The sequence below is a fragment of the Schistocerca cancellata genome, chromosome 4, assembly GCF_023864275.1.
Source record: "Schistocerca cancellata isolate TAMUIC-IGC-003103 chromosome 4, iqSchCanc2.1, whole genome shotgun sequence".
Lineage (NCBI taxonomy): Eukaryota > Metazoa > Arthropoda > Insecta > Orthoptera > Acrididae > Schistocerca > Schistocerca cancellata.
This window is the reverse complement of record NC_064629.1, coordinates 924,277,568-924,293,857: the sequence shown is the minus strand read 5'-3', so window position 1 is coordinate 924,293,857 and position 16,290 is coordinate 924,277,568.

The following is a 16,290-nucleotide window of genomic DNA, read 5'->3' as shown; positions in this document are numbered from 1 at the left end:
TATTATCTTTCAGCAAGTTCTTTAACTCCTCATCGACATTTTGTGCTGCCACCAGCTCAACAAGACTCGCAGGTGAAGAAATCTTTCCACTGTAGACAAGGCGTCAGAGGTGACGGTTTTCAAACCACTTATAGGTCGAATGTCTGTTTTAAATTGCGAAATAAAATGTAGGTAGTTGATTCGCACTTGGGGAGGAGAGCTATTTGATGCCTGCACAAACGAGAAAGCCAGTGGCCGATGGTGTGTGTATGCAGTGATCTAACTGCTTCACTGACTGCTAATAGTTCTGTGTACAATGGTGGCCAGGAGCGCCGCTTGTCTGTGATCTTGTTGGAGAAGAAACCTCAAGGCTGCCAGTGCCCATTTTTATTGTGTTGCAGCACACCACCGACAGTGTGGGATGAGTCATCTGAGAAAATGGCTAGTGAGGCGTCTGGGATCAGATGCACTAGGAGGTTAGCTTGTATGACTCTTATCTGGCAAGCTTCAACCAATAAGGATGGCACAGAGTGGTGCCTGGGCTTCAGCAGTTCGAGGTGAAAAACGACGGTAGAAGTTTCTTATACCCAGGTAGTGACGCAACACGTCGTCGATGTCTGCATAACAGAACTCCAGTCCCCGCAAAACGTCATCAACAAAGCTCTGAAAAGTCTGAGCTGCATTTAACAGGCCATACGACATGTATGGGAAGTCAGACAGTCCAAAGAAGATAGTTGATGCAGTTTTGTGGATCTCCTCTATTGCTAGAGTAATTTGATTGTAGCTACAACGGCAAGTAAACAATGTGCTCCACGAGCTGGTAAGCAAAATCTCTATTGTGGCGCACAGGGTACCAGTCGGCAAATGTTCAGGCTTTGAGCTCTCTATGGTCGGCACAGGAGCGCTAGCTGTCCAGTTTCTTTGGTATTAGGTGAAGTGGACAGACTAGTTGCTTTCTGATGACCGTGACCTGACTGATTGGATCATTGACTAGAATTCTGCTATTTTGATGCGCACTTTATCGGGGGCCAGTTGTGTGGGCCTTGAGAAAGTACTGGGCGTGGTACTGATGTGATAAACTACTGAGTGGCGAGGCGATGAAAGCATTCTGTGGACTGACAGCACACATTTAGCAGGCCTGCCAGTGGTGTTGATGCAGCAAGAAAGTGTAGCGACAGGTCGCTGCTTTGTGTGGGCTGGCATGCAGCGTCGAATGACGTGATCCAGTCCATAATGGTGAAGTCACAGAAGAACGGATAATCCAGTTTAATTATAGCTCAGCCCACGTCTGCGGTTATGAAACCCCATTAGAATAAGCTTCGTAAACCCATGTCCAAATTTAAAGTCAGGAGTCCATCTGTAGCTACGAGCGAATCATTTGACGCTGCTACGTCGTAAATTTTTGCGTGGTCACAGTTGCCACGACAGGTGCTTTGGAAACACACATACAGTATCCACAAGAAACTGGACTTTAGTGGACTTGCCCATCCATAAACGTCGTGATTGTTGTCCAGGCTGGTGCCGCCAAGCGTGGGCGGCTGCAGTTCACGTTTCCCACCCAAGAACATGGCCATCTGCACTTACGTGTTCTGTCGCCGAAACGAAAGTGGCAAAAACGTTGGTTTCAGTCTGGTGAGGGAGAGGAGTGCGTGCTACATCGTTCGTGTGATGGCATGTGGTCTCGTCGAGGGCTACAACCGGCCGTGTCAGATAGTCGAGACGTGAGGTGATGTTATCCAGTCTGTTTCTGGCGGGCGTTTCAGTAAAAAGCTGCAGAGCGGCGCTCTTGGTTACTGCGTCCGCGTTCTCTGCCAGCTTGCGCAAGTTTGCCTCTTGCATTACTGAGATCGGGATAAGATGTATCTTCAGCAACCAAGGTACGGAGATGTCACAGGAGCTGTGATATTTTCCTGTCGCCAGTTCCCTCCCTGCGCAACAACTCTCTTAAGCATTGATTGTTAGAGAGGGAAAGCTGCCGAATGAGCTCGCCTTTTAGTAACTCGTACTTTCCGGTGCCAGGAGGGTTTATGATAATGTCACTAACCTCGCTGGCAGAGCAGCTATCGCATAGCGGGCACTACATGAGCGTATTTGGTGTAGTCTTGCGTTATCCCAGCTGTGAGGAAATGGCTTTTATTGTGCGTGAAGCACAGTGACAGACAGTCTGTCCAGAGGGCTGGTGATTTAAATGCCACCACTGCTGGCACCGTACCGGGAAGTGGCGGCAGCTAATAGACTCGCCGACGTTGCGACTGCAGGCAGGTACAGGTTGGGCCACCCCTGGGGCCTGCAGCGCAGGGAGCTGGCATGGCGTGCCAGGGTGCTTGGACATGCACTTTCCTGGCTGTGCGACTCTTCTCGTCGCCCCATAGTTGGTCCCTCTGCTTCCGGTCGCGCACGAAGCTGTTCCTCGTGTCGCTGCCATCTCGTCCACGAGCTTCCACTGCTGCTGTCGAATCAGTTGTTGCTAGTGCCGTAATTGTTCTGCAGTTGTTCCATTTCTACTCGTTCGTGTTGTAATTGCCGTTGTAACTGTTCCATAATACTTTCGTCAGCATCCCCATTTTGCAGATACTTAAGAAAATGTACAGGTCACTTCAAGATAGTGACTTTTCAATAGTCAGCACAACAACTCGGAAAACAACTGATATCAAAATTTCTCTTACAGTACTGCTTGTTATTTTACGTTAAACGTGTCCGGCAGCTGCACACACCCTGATGCTCACAATGTGACAGGTAGAGGCGTACCAACTACTGGAGAGTGTGGTCTCCCTAGGGTTTTGATCGTTTGTGACATTGCCAATGGACGTGGAGTGACCTGCGAGCTAATGTGACTCCATTTACAAGAAAGAAGTACACTGTCTGTCTGGGGCATATTACACATGTGAGAAACTGAGTGCAACAGATATCCCACACTCATCACCAAAACTGATTTGCTCTGCTTGGTAACACACACTTAATAACTGAGTGTTCCTGGTCATAGTCAATTAATAATTACTTTCATTCCGAAAAAAAGCAAAAAAATTCAAAAAATGCAAACTTGTTCAGCGTTGACTTACTGTGCCAACTGGACCGAATCACAAATTAATGACTGATAAAAAATAAACATTATTTAGTTTCCGTCCATGAAAGTGCTTGAAATGTCATAAGTTCCACAGAGAGAATCATGATGATGGGAGTCACTGAACTATTTTACGATAGGGATAGTAAGTCTTGCGTTCAATACACACTGGCCCCTATTCAGCAACAAAGGCAAAGCCCCTTGATGGCAACTGCTGAACACAGTTGACAGTTTAAGTTCCACACAAGAATATCAGTCTTGAGGCACAGATTCCACAGGGGGCCAAGTCAGGGGAGGCGAAGTTCCCTGGGCGACATCTGGTTGCTTGTTGCGGCTGTGGTGCGGTATCCTCTAGATTGGGCTGTTGCTGGGTCTGTGTGGTGTAGAACCTGATGGTCACTCTGCTTCGGAATTGCTAGCAATGGCTCAGCAGACTGAACTGGTAGAGGGCGACTGGACTCCATCCCATATACACGTCCAATGGAGTTAATCTGCTAGATGCTTGATGGCAAGCGATTCGTGGAGGTAAAGTTGTGCTTCCGCTGTGGCGCTGTTGTTCGGGATGCATGCGCCACTGGTCTCAAGCCCGGTGCCTCTTGTGGCGAAGTTAGCACTGCATACTTCTGTGTCCACTTCAACACACCCCGACGTGCTTTGGACGCAGTCAGGATTGTGATGAGTGATACGCCATGCCTACCAACTTGCAGACGACGCCTTAGTGCAGGTAGCAGTCATACCCATGCCATCGACGAGCCAGACGCGATGATCAACACTTCTGTTGTCCCTGACGTGACATTCAGTGCATTCCTTCCCATTAGCCAGTGTCTCTGCAGTACTAGGGAGGATGCTGCCATCTTTGTTTATGAGGAGCCAACTTCATCTGCTGTTGTAAATCCTTACTGCTTTCTTTACTATACTGAGGTAAATGCGTCATGCGTTGCGGTCACTTCTTCTATTTCACTACACGTCTCTGAAAGCTGCTGTTCTTTTGCATTACGTATTTCCTTCAGTATTAATTTTTTGCAATTTCCTGTAAATTACCGAGTCTTTACTTTTGAAGGATCATCTTCGATCGATCAGTTGTACGGTATCATCTGTCACTGAAGGCTTGTGTTTCTTACACTCTGTGTTGTTAAGGTTTTCTTTTTTGACTCACGTCATTTACTACTGATCTGACCTGGTTCTTCCAGGTGTTTTAAACATTATTTAGATCTATGTTTGACTGCATGTCATTTATTTTTGTGCACAATCCGGTTCGAACTTTTTTCGTCGGTATTGAATGTTACAGTTTATAGATCGCAATTCCTGTGCTTGCTTAGGTGTCAGTTTTTCGTTTTCATATTCAATGTGGCTAGCAACAGGATGTGATCAGAGATAATATGGGTACCAGGACATGTTTTCACACTTCTTGTGGAATTTCTGGATCGTTTATTCAAATGGCTTTGAGCACTATGGGACTTAACATCTGTGGTCATTAGTCCCCTAGAACTTAGAACTACTTAAACCTAACTGCCCTAAGGACATCACACACATCCATGCCCGAGGCAGGATTCGAACCTGCGACAGTAGCGGTCACGCGGTTCCAGACTGAAGCGCCTAGAACCGCACGGCCACACCGCCCGGCGATCGTTTATTGCCGAGGATGTAGTCGATATAATTCTTGACATTTTTGTGGTTGGTTAAGATCCATGTGTAGAGACGACATGGAGAAAACTGAAAAAGAGTGTTTCTACATCTACATGGATACTCTGCAAATCATATTTAAATGCCTGGCAGAGGGTTCATCGCACCACCTTCACAATTCTCTATTATTCCAATCTCGTATAGCGCGTGGAAAGAATGAACACTTATAGCTTTCCGTACGAGCTCTGATTTCCCTTATTTTATCATGGTGATCGTTCCTCCCTATGTAGGTCGGTGTCAACAAAATATTTTCGCATTCGGAGGAGAAAGTTGGTGATTGGAATTTCGTGAGAAGATTCCGTCGCAACGAAAAACGCCTTTCTTTTAATGATTTCCAGCCCAAATCCTGTATCATTTCTGTGACACTCTCTCCCATATTTCACGATAATACAAAACGTGCTGCCTTTCTTTGAACTTTTTCGATGTACTCCGTCAGTCCTATCTGGTAAGGATCCCACACCGCGGAGCAGTATTCTAAAAGAGGTCGGACAGGCGTAATGTAGGTAGTCTCCTTAGTAGATCTGTTACGTTTTCTAAGTGTCCTGCCAATAAAACGCAGCCTTTGGTTAGCCTTCCCCACAACAATTTTTATGTGTTCTTTCCAATTTAAGTTGTTCCTAATTGTAATACCTCGGTATTTAGTTGAATTTACGGCTTTTAGATTAGACTGATTTATCGTGTAACCAAAGTTTAACAAGTTCCTTTTAGCACCCATGTGGATGACCTCACACGTTTTGTTATTTAGGGTCAACTGCCACTTTTCGCACCATTCGGATATTTTTTTCTAAATCGTTTTGCAGTTTGTTTTGATCTTCTGATGACTTTATTAGTCGATAAAGATAGCGTCATCTGCAAATAACCGAAGACGGCTGCTCAGATTGTCTCCCAAATCGTTTATATAGATAAGGAACAGCAAAGGGCCTATAACACTACTTTGGGGAACGCCAGAAATCTCTTCTGTTTTACTCGATGACTTTCGGTCAATTGCTATGAACTGTGCCCTCTCTGACAGGAAATCGCAAATCCAGTCACATAACTGAGACGATCTGAGACGATATTCCACAAGCACGCAATTTCAGTACAAGCCGCTTGTGTGTCACTGTTTCGAAAGCCTTCCGGAAATCCAGGAATACGGAATCGATCTGAAATCCCTTGTAAATAGCACTCAGCACTTCATGTGAATAAAGAGATAGTTGTGTTTCACAGGAACGATGTTTTCTAAACCCATGTTGACTGTATGTCAGTACACCGTTTCCTTCGAGGTAATTCATAATGTTCGAACACAATATATGTTCTAAAATCCTGCTGCATATCGACATTAACGATATGGGCCTGTAATTTAGTGCTTTACTCCTACTACCTTTCTTTAATATTGGTGTGACCTGTGCAACTTTCCAGCCTTTCGGTACGGATCTTTCGTCGAGCGAACGGTTGTATATGATTGTTAAGTATGGAGCTAATGCATCAGCATACTCCGAAAGGAACCTAATTGGCATACAATCTGGACCAGAAGCCTTGCTTTTATTAAGTGATTTGAGATGCTTCACCACTCCGAGGATATTTGCTTCTACGTTACTCATGTTGGCAGCTGTTCTCGATTCGAATTTTGGAATATTTAGTTCGTCTTCTTTTGTGAAGGCATTTCGGAAGGCTGTGTTAGGAACTCTGCTTTGCTGATATGATCTCCTCTTCCTAGCTTAGGTGGGCCAGCCGATGACCTCGATCATTGCCAATCCCTAAAAACAAAATTACCTATTATATTAACGCGCCGACCGTGGCCTATCTTGGCACTGGAATCCCCCATCACTATAGTAATCTGATTTGGTTTGGTGAAACACAGGAGTGTCATCACTTGGGTGTAAAACGTTTCGATATCAACATCTGATGCATTACAAATTGGGACCTACACCTGGATAATATTCAACCGGAGGAGTTTAAGATTGAAGCGTGCGAAACTGACGCTGTTGGACACAGGAACAAATTTCTTGACATTTTATAACTGGGTTTACCATGAATTCTAATTCATTGAAATGATGTGGATCATTGTTGCCTGCATTATATATTGATAACCATTAAAGTTACATTTTACCGAATTGGGCCAACGCATCTCACTGAATCCAGGGATATCAACTTTGAGTCCTTCCACCTCTCCGATAGCATTGTGAGTCTTTCCACTTCGAAATAAGCAGCCAAATCGCTGTCCTTCTCATGAACGGCCCTGGTATTCTTAGGACCCCTTACCCACTGACTGGCTGCCGGGGATTGGAGGCCTTAGCTTTGTTTGCCAGTCACGCTTGAGACTTTTATGGTAGTAAGTAAGAGGTGGTTTCCCGTTGTATTCCTCGCGCAGTTTTTGCCGAGAGCCAACCACGACTTGAACGGGAAGGGAGGGGAGTTGGGTGGAAACGACTCGTTCGCAAAGTACCCTCCGCCACACGCCATACCCCGTAATGTGGCTTGAGGACTATAGATGTATATGAACAATATGCTATTTACTATATTACACGAGTAAGTTCTTAAATGTCTCCAGATTTTTTATGTGACAGCTCTTAAAGTTTTTAAACTAAAAAAAAGTTATTAACATTCTACGTCTTTATTCTTCGTGTCTACATATTTATTCCTCAACGTAAACAGCCTAGTGACGAACACGTTTCCCCCAAATAGGGGCCAGTTTTCTGGTACTGTCACTCTAGAATGATTGAGTTTGTTGACGGAGCCACAACTTCACCTCTGCGCGAATCGCTTCATCACTATTAAAGTGAAGCCGTCAAAGGTGATCTGTAAGTTTTGGAAAGAGACGAAAATCGGATGGGCCAAGTCGGGACACTGTGGAGGATGATCAGTGACAGAGAACCTAAGGTGCCGGATTGTTGCAGATGTCGCAGCGCTCGTGAGTGGCCTGGTATTGTCACACTGAAGGAGGGGGTGCTCCATGTGTGGACGAACTGTTCGAACTCGAAACTCGATTACAGAACGCTGTTTCTCATTCACCGACGTAGTTACGTTACATACCGCCATGTTATACGCTTCATTTCGGAGCCCATTGCGGCAGAGTGCTGAAGTATGTAGCTATGAAGAATAAAGACGCAGAAAGTTAATAACGTTTGTTTTATTTCAAAAACTTTAAGAGTTTTCACATAAAAAAATCGGAGGCATTAATTTGCAGAAGGCCCTCATATATTGTCCTTTAATAAATACTATATATGTAAATTCTGTATCGTTAATTAAAACAAGATTTCAGCAACAATGGCGCCTATTGTGCATTAATTTATCACAAAAATTAATCTCTCTGCATGGGATAGTGGGTGTTACAGTATCACACTGCGACGCTGTGTTTTCATTTTCAGTGAAAAAGGGTTAAAATGGCTCTGAGCACTATGGGACTTAACATCTGAGGTCATCAGTCCTCTATAACTTAGAACTACTTAAACCTAACTAACCTAAGAACATCACACACATCCATGCCAGAGGCAAGAGTCGAACCTGCGACCGTAGACTGGAGCGCCTAGAACCGCACGGCCACATCGGCCGGCCCGTTCAGTGAACACGGAATAGACTGCCAAGACTGGTACGATTCCTTTCCTGACCTTCTTCATCTGAGATACTTTTACAGCCCCGTATCAATAATGACTTTGATGTTAAACTGTAATTGTCGTTTACTTTTATTAGACTATAGCTGCTACAAGAATATGAGAATTTTGTTTATGATTTCTAAACTATAACTACTTAGATTATTGTGGTCTGTTATGGAGAGGCTCAACTAACATTACTACATGTACTCGTTAGTGGTAGCTGCTTTTAAATGCTTCCTGAAGCACCTTGCTTGCAGCAGATAGAGTCTCTAAACCGAAAAATTATTAAATTTCATTTGTTTATAGCCATTTATGTTCAGCCTAATATTTAGTAGATGAGAGAAGCCATACTATGCAGCTTTCAAATTATATATAGGGTGTCATGTGCTGTTGTTACGGCTGTTTGAATGACGTGCCCCGAAGTTTAAGCCGACCTTCTGGACACCACCGCCGCCGAGGCAAATGATACGTATTGTGACAGCGACGCATGAAGCAAACGTCACTTCGACAGCAAGACGTCACTCCGATCTGCCTGCAATGGGACACTGTCCATCAGTTCATGATTTCATACCCCTGCAGGAGAACTCTCATTTTAACTGAGTTCATTTTCTATTTTGACGAGAAGACAGAAGTAAACTTAAGTGGACCCTGCCCTCTATTTTAGCTAACGACAACACAAGTGTAGCAAAACTATCCAAATGTTCTGTAGTGTCTGCACTCAAAACTTAGCTTTTAAGTTGTAGGTTTCATTGTGTTGCAGAGAAGTGGGCCCATGTATTTAAGACAATGAACGGGCCACATTTCCTGTTGCATTAATTTGGATATTTAAAGCTGCACTGATCTTTTTATAGGAAATTTTGGAACCAATAATAAATATGATATCTCCATGCACGTGTGTGCCCGTATGAACATATCGTTGTTCTCCTCCTCCTCCTCTTCCTCCTTCTCCACATCATCATCATCATCATCATCTTAATCATCAAGTTGAATCTAAATGGTATTAGAGTTTCTGTTCCTGTGGTTCTTCCATACAGTTAGTGATGCAGTTAGGTCGTTTGCTGGACAGAGTTATTCTAAGCGGAACAACTCGCTGGCTGGCTGGCTTCGGCGCCTCACTTTCCCTGCTGGCTACGCTCGAAGCCTAAATACCTTCGTGTCCACTAGTAGTTTCTCTCCTCATATTGTACCAGCTGCGCACCCATTCTCTGCCGTCTACTCCTCACTATATAACGAAAGAATGTCTGAGGCTAGATCAAGTTCCCTGTTATAATTTTAAAGAATTCTTATTTCTTATGCTTCTCTTTCTCCTTTTCATATTTAGTATTGGAAAATGTAACATCCCGTCGAGAGCGGCGCCATAAAGTAAGCATAACTTCATTTCGCCAGACCCGTTTCGTGGGCGAAGCCTATATTTAGCGGCTTACGCGGTTCCTTTTACATTTGTAGCAACTTCGAAACTTGTATGTAAACAAAACGTGGTCGTACTGCTCGAGTACATGCTTGATATTCAGTGCGCAAGGAATGCATCTCATCCATGTTTCTTAGAGGTGTGTCATTCATCTTGCAAGTATAACACTTCAAACTTCCCAGGCACAGAAATATAAAATAAACAGTGTGGGCCATCGCAGACAAAGGTTAATTAGCGGCTGTTGTCTACTATTACTACATTACCTATACCAGGATTATTAATGAAATTCTACCTTCTACTTGATCAAATCAGTGCTTCCACACAGGCATTCAGAATGGCTGCGGTCAGACAAGTTACGTGACTATCATACACTATATTTACTTCTTTGGCTCCATAGTAAGCACGCGGCCCAATACGCCTATGAAGTATCCCTAATCGCATGATAATCACAGCAGAAGGTTTCAGTTATCTAACATCATAGCTGTGACCATCCATAAAATAAAAACGTTCGCAAATTATTCCTCCATTGCTGCTGTTTGCCGCAGAAGCAAGCTGCCCTGCATTCTGCCCACTATTAGATATCTAGTTCCATTTGAGAAAAAGCTGAGGCCCTTTCTTTCGTGAGTATCATAACTTTTTCCTACAAAATTAACATTTGTGACCGCTTCCCTATGTAAGACTGTGAAGCAAACACTCATTTTTCTGCCATTTACGTTTGTTTATGTTTTCGTTTCTCAGTCAGTCGTACTACACTTATTTTTCCTCTCTGATTTGCGTGTATTCTTCACGTTCCTATTTCCCATCCTCTTCCTTCTCCTATGTCAGGGCTATTGCTTCCACGATCCACAGTCTATTTGACTATAGTTAGTTCATTCGTTTCCTGTTCTATGGATCATTTGCTCGGTAAATCGCAATGATGCAGACCAAGTCATTTTTCAATCACATCGCAAATTAATATTTATATAATTTATCTATGTTCCACTATTTTCTCTCTCTCTCTCCCTCTCCCTCCCTCTCTCTCTCTCTCTCTCTCTCTCTCTCTCTCTCTCTCTCTCTCACACACACACACACACACACCAATGATTACTTTCTCCTTAAGTGTTAAACGAATGTATTACGATTTTCTTCCACTTGCATCACATGCATACATATTACTGCTATTCCTGTTAATGTTTTCGCTGTTTGTCATAACTACTTCTGAAAACTGGAGTTCATATCAAGTTTATATCACGTGAATCATAACGACTAAAGGGAAAACTGTACACTGTCCAGTTACATTAATGTGAGCACTCTTCAAAACCGCCTTTTGCAGCGCGGACAGCTGCGAGACGTGCAGGAAGAGAGTCATTGAGGTTACGGAAGGTACCGACGGCGATATGGGGCCATGCCGTGCCCAGTGGCGCGATCGAGGTAGCCTTGCAGATTCGCAGTTTAGATCAAATCCGGTGAGTTTGGTGGCCAGGGAGGTACTATAAACTCATCCTGGTGCTCTTCGAACCAGCGAGCAGTGTGACACGTTGCATTGTTCTGCTGGTGGGTGCCACTGTGCGGAGGAAAAACGCACGGCATATAGGGGTGGGCATGGGGCCCGAGGATAGATGCATACTTTTGTTCATCCATTGTGCTTTCCAGAAAGACGAGATCATCCAGGGAATACCTCGAAGTAATTCACAGACCATAACACTCCCATCTTCGGCCTGAACCCTCCCGATGATTGTTGCAGGATGTTTTCCATCTGTTCGATGGAGCATAAAAAGTGATTTGTCTGAAAACGCCACTTGTCACTGGTACGCGAATCCCGTCCTTCGTCACCAATGGACAAAAAAAAATGGTTCAAATGGCTCTGAGCACTATGGGACTCAACTGCTGTGGTCATAAGTCCCCTAGAACTTAGAACTACTTAAACCTAACTAACCTAAGGACAGCACACAACACCCAGCCATCACGAGGCAGAGAAAATCCCTGACCCCGCCGGGAATCGAACCCGGGAACCCGGGCGTGGGAAGCGAGAACGCTACCGCACGACCACGAGATGCGGGCTCACCAATGGACAGCTTACAGTATGGGTGCGCGAACCAGGTGCCTGCCGTGGAGGCCCATACGTAGCCACGTTCACTGAACGGTCGTAGAGGAGACACTGTTGGTAGTCCTTTGCTTCATTAGGGTGGTCAAGTACTCAACAGTTGTACGTCTATTCGCCTTGCAACGTCCCCTTAGAAAAATTATACATGACTGTGCTTAAACTCACACACAATATTTTTAGCGCATCGCAATCTGACTTTTAAAAATCCGTACAATGGCCCTGACTAACAACAATCTATACCTATCACAAATCACTTACATCACGAAAAATCTTCGTCACTCGAACTACTGCAATACAGCGAGCGCCACTACTGCCAGCTAAATAAAAGATTCAAACTACTGAAGGCACTAACTACTGATAGGCATAGTTAGCAAATGAAAGATTTTGATAGAGAACAAACAATGTATTTACCTTAATAGTGTTCAAAAGTCATAATATATATTGCAGTTCATGACATCCAGTCTTACAAATTTCAAAACTCCGCCATTTCTCTCCCCACATCCACCACTGCTGGCGGCTCATCTCCTACTGCGCAACGTTACGCGCTGTTAACAGCCAACAGCCCAACACTACAATAGCGAACAACAATGCAAACCAGCCACAGACTGCACACAGCACATCCAGTGATTTTCATACAGAGCGCTACGTGGCGTTACCAATATAAAAACCTAAACAGCCTACTTACAGCCTATACACATCTCCGCTGTCGTCTATGGCCAGTGTTGGTTTCCGATAACGCCATTTTGCAGTGCACAACGACTGCGCTGTTGTCTGCTGCCCGTCCCCCAGCGCGCTTCAGATACCCTCCAAGGATAGTGCTGCCTCCTGTCGGCTGTGAGTGGTTATTGCACGTTGATGTCGAACATAGGCGGTGGTGACATTAATGTGACGGGACCGTGTAGAACGCACGGTTAAATTAAGAGAGGCACATTTGGGACCAATATTGCCGGGTTAATAAATTAAAATATCCGCTACAGATAAAGGAATCTTCATATTTGAAAAATGTTTCCAGGATAGCTAAAACGTAAAAATGTACTGTACTTTTTGATGAATACGAATTCTGATGAATAAGATTTATGCGAATATCCATAGTGTTTACTGCTTTATGGATAGAAACCTGTCCTTATGTGAATATTCTCCGGCGGATCTCGGAATGTCCTCAATGATGATTACTTTGTGGTTAAGTTTTAAAGAGAAGTCTGAATATTATGATTTTTACCTATACTACCTGATCCAAAATAGTGAAGCACCCAGAAGAACTGGTCGGATGTCAATGTAGCTTTGTACACGTACACATCATCGCCAGGTAAGTAAAATGATTAGGGTTGCAGTTCTCTCTGAAAGGTAGATCAGCCCCGGAGTACAATAGTGTTGTCTGTGTTTAGTGTTCTTCGAGGGCGATAACCTCCCTCCCGCTGTAATCCTGTCTCTGTACAAAAGTTGGTAAACAAGTATTGTAAACAGCGCTGTTTCAGTAATGGCTCTCGGAGCGGTTCCAGTCAACATCTCCGGAACCCACTTCCCAGTTAAGAAGCGGCACCTTCTCCGGTCCTACGAATGGCCTAGTCCTCCGCTGCCCAGGGGTTGACCCCGATACCAACAATCTGGTGTCACAAGTGGCTCTGAGCTCCACATTTCGGTGACGGAGGAACGTCGCCGGCTGCCATCCTGGACAAGATGGCTCGACTACCACAGGGCTGCAGTTTCGTTAACACGCAGTGGGGTGAGTGCAGTGGTCTTAGAGATTTAGGAACCAAGTCTTAAATTGTAGGACATTTCCAGGGGCAGATGTGGACTCTGACCACAATCTATTGGTTATGAACTCTACAGTTCATAACCAATAGATTGTGGTCAGAGTCCACATCTGAAATTGCAAAAAGGTGGGAATTTAAGGAGATGGGACCTGGATAAACTGACTAAACCAGAGGTTGTACAGAGTTTCAGGGAGAGCATAAGGGAACAACTGACAGTAATGGGGGAAAGAAATACAGTAGAAGACGAATGGGTAGCTCTGAATTTAATTGATAAACGAGAAAATATAAATATGCTGTAAATGAAGCAGGCAAAAAGGAATACAAACATCTCAAAAATGAGATCGACAGGAAGTGCAAAATGGCTAAGCAGGCATGGCTAGAGGACAAATGTAAGGGTGTAGAGGCTTAGCTCACTAGGGGTAAGATAGATACAGCCTACAGGAAAATTAAAGAGACCTTTGGAGAAAACAGAGCCACTTGTATGAATATCAAGACCTCAGATGGAAACCCAGTTCTAAGTAAAGAGGGGAAAGCAGAAAGGTGGAAGGAGTATATAGAGGGTCTATACAAGGGCGATGTACTTGAGGACACTATTATGGAAATGGAAGAGGATGTAGATGAAGATGAAATGGGAGATACGATACTGCGTGAAGAGTTTGACAGAGTACTGAAAGACCTGAGTCGAAACAAGGCCCCGGGAGTAGACAACATTCCATTGGAACTACTGACGGCCTTGGGAGAGCCAGTCCTGACAAAACTCTACCATCTGGTGAGCAAGATGTATGAGACAGGCGAAATACCCTCAGACTTCAAGAAAAATATAATAATTCCAATCCCAAAGAAAGCAGGTGTTGACAGATGTGAAAATTACCGAACAATCAGTTTAATAAGTCACAGCTGCAAAATACTAACGCGAATTGAATAAAGACGAATGGAAAAACTGGTAGAAGCCGACTTCGGCGAAGATCAGTTTGGATTGCGTAGAAATATTGGAACACGTGAGGCAATACTGACCCTACGACTTAGCTTAGAAAATAGACTAAGGAAAGGCGAACCTACATTTCTAGCATTTGTAGACTTAGAGAAAGCTTTTGACAATGTTGACTGGAATACTCTCTTTCAAATTCTAAAGGTGGCAGGGGTAAAATACAGGGAGCGAAAGGCTGTTTACAATTTGTACAGAAACCAGATGGCAGTTATAAGAGTCGAGGGGCATGAAAGGGAAGCAGTGGTTGGGAAGGGAGTGAGATAGGGTTTTAGCCTATCCCCGATGTTATTCAATCTGTATATTGAGCAAGCAGTAAAGGAAACAAAAGAAAAATTCGGAGTAGGTATTAAAGTCCATGGAGAAGAAATAAAAACTTTGAGGTTCACCGATGACATTGTAATTCTGTCAGAGACAGCAAAGGACTTGGAAGAGCTGTTGAACAGAATGGATAGTGTCTTGAAAGGAGGATATAAGATGAACATCAACAAAAGCAAAACGAGGGTAATGGAATGTAGTCGAATTATGTTGGGTGATTCTGAGGGAATTAGATTAGGAAATGAGACACTTTAAGTAGTAAAGGAGTTTTGCTATTTGGGGAGCAAAATAACTGATGATGGTCGAAGTAGAGAGGATATAAAATGTAGACTGGCAATGGCAAGGAAAGCGTTTCTCAAGAAGAGGAATTTGTTAACATGGAGTATAGATTTAAGTGTCAGGAAGTCGTTTCTGAAAGTATTTGTATGGAGTGTAGCCATGTATGGAAGTGAAACATGGACGATAACTAGTTTGGACAAGAAGAGAATAGAAGCTTTCGAAATGTGGTGCTACAGAAGAATGCTGAAGATTAGATGGGTAGATCATATAACTAATGAGTAAGTATTGAATAGGATTAGGGAGAAGAGAAGTTTGTGGCACAACTTGACTAGAAGAAGGGATCGGTTGGTAGGACATGTCCTGAGGCATCAAGGGATCACAAATTTAGCATCGGAGGGCAGCGTGGAGGGTAAAAATCGTAGAAGGATATAACACTCCCTCTCTGCTACCACTGTACCATAACCTCAACGCTAGAAGCGTTGCAGATACACTACTTTACATAGAATTAAATCAAGACATCAAAGGTTTGACAAAGAAAAGAGTACATAATTTTATGTTATCGATTCAAACACATTTACAGGAGATCAACAATGTGACATTAAATAAAGCAAAAGCAAAATAAATTCATACAGCATAAGAGCTGTGGTGTTACACATGCCCCATGTTTCGTTGAAGTTTCCTGTAAGGGATAGTTCAAGGAAACATCTATAACACCTAAGTGGTGCTGGTTGCAAAAAAAAATTATTCCATCCAACTTCAGTTGGGAAGAAAAAAAAACATATTACAAACATACAGTATATACACTAAGAAACTGCTTACATTTCTTCCAAAAGATTTTCAAAATAAGACATCTAAAGCAATTTTCAATTTCACACTGGTTTAAGGAAACTAATTTTCATCATTACACAAGATATCTTCAAGCATGTTCTTTCCATACACACACAGTTCAATTAATAGGCAATCAGTACAAAATTAATCTGCATATTAGAAGAATCTGGTATAGCCTTCAAATAAAATAAAGAAAATACACATATACAACAACACAAAACATTTTAACTTAGCAAAACAGAAGTTTGTCTCTCAATAATTTTAAAGAAAGGTAAAATTTCACAGACACACAATCATATTTATGATCACGGTACATTTTACAAGGTTCAGCAATTAATGA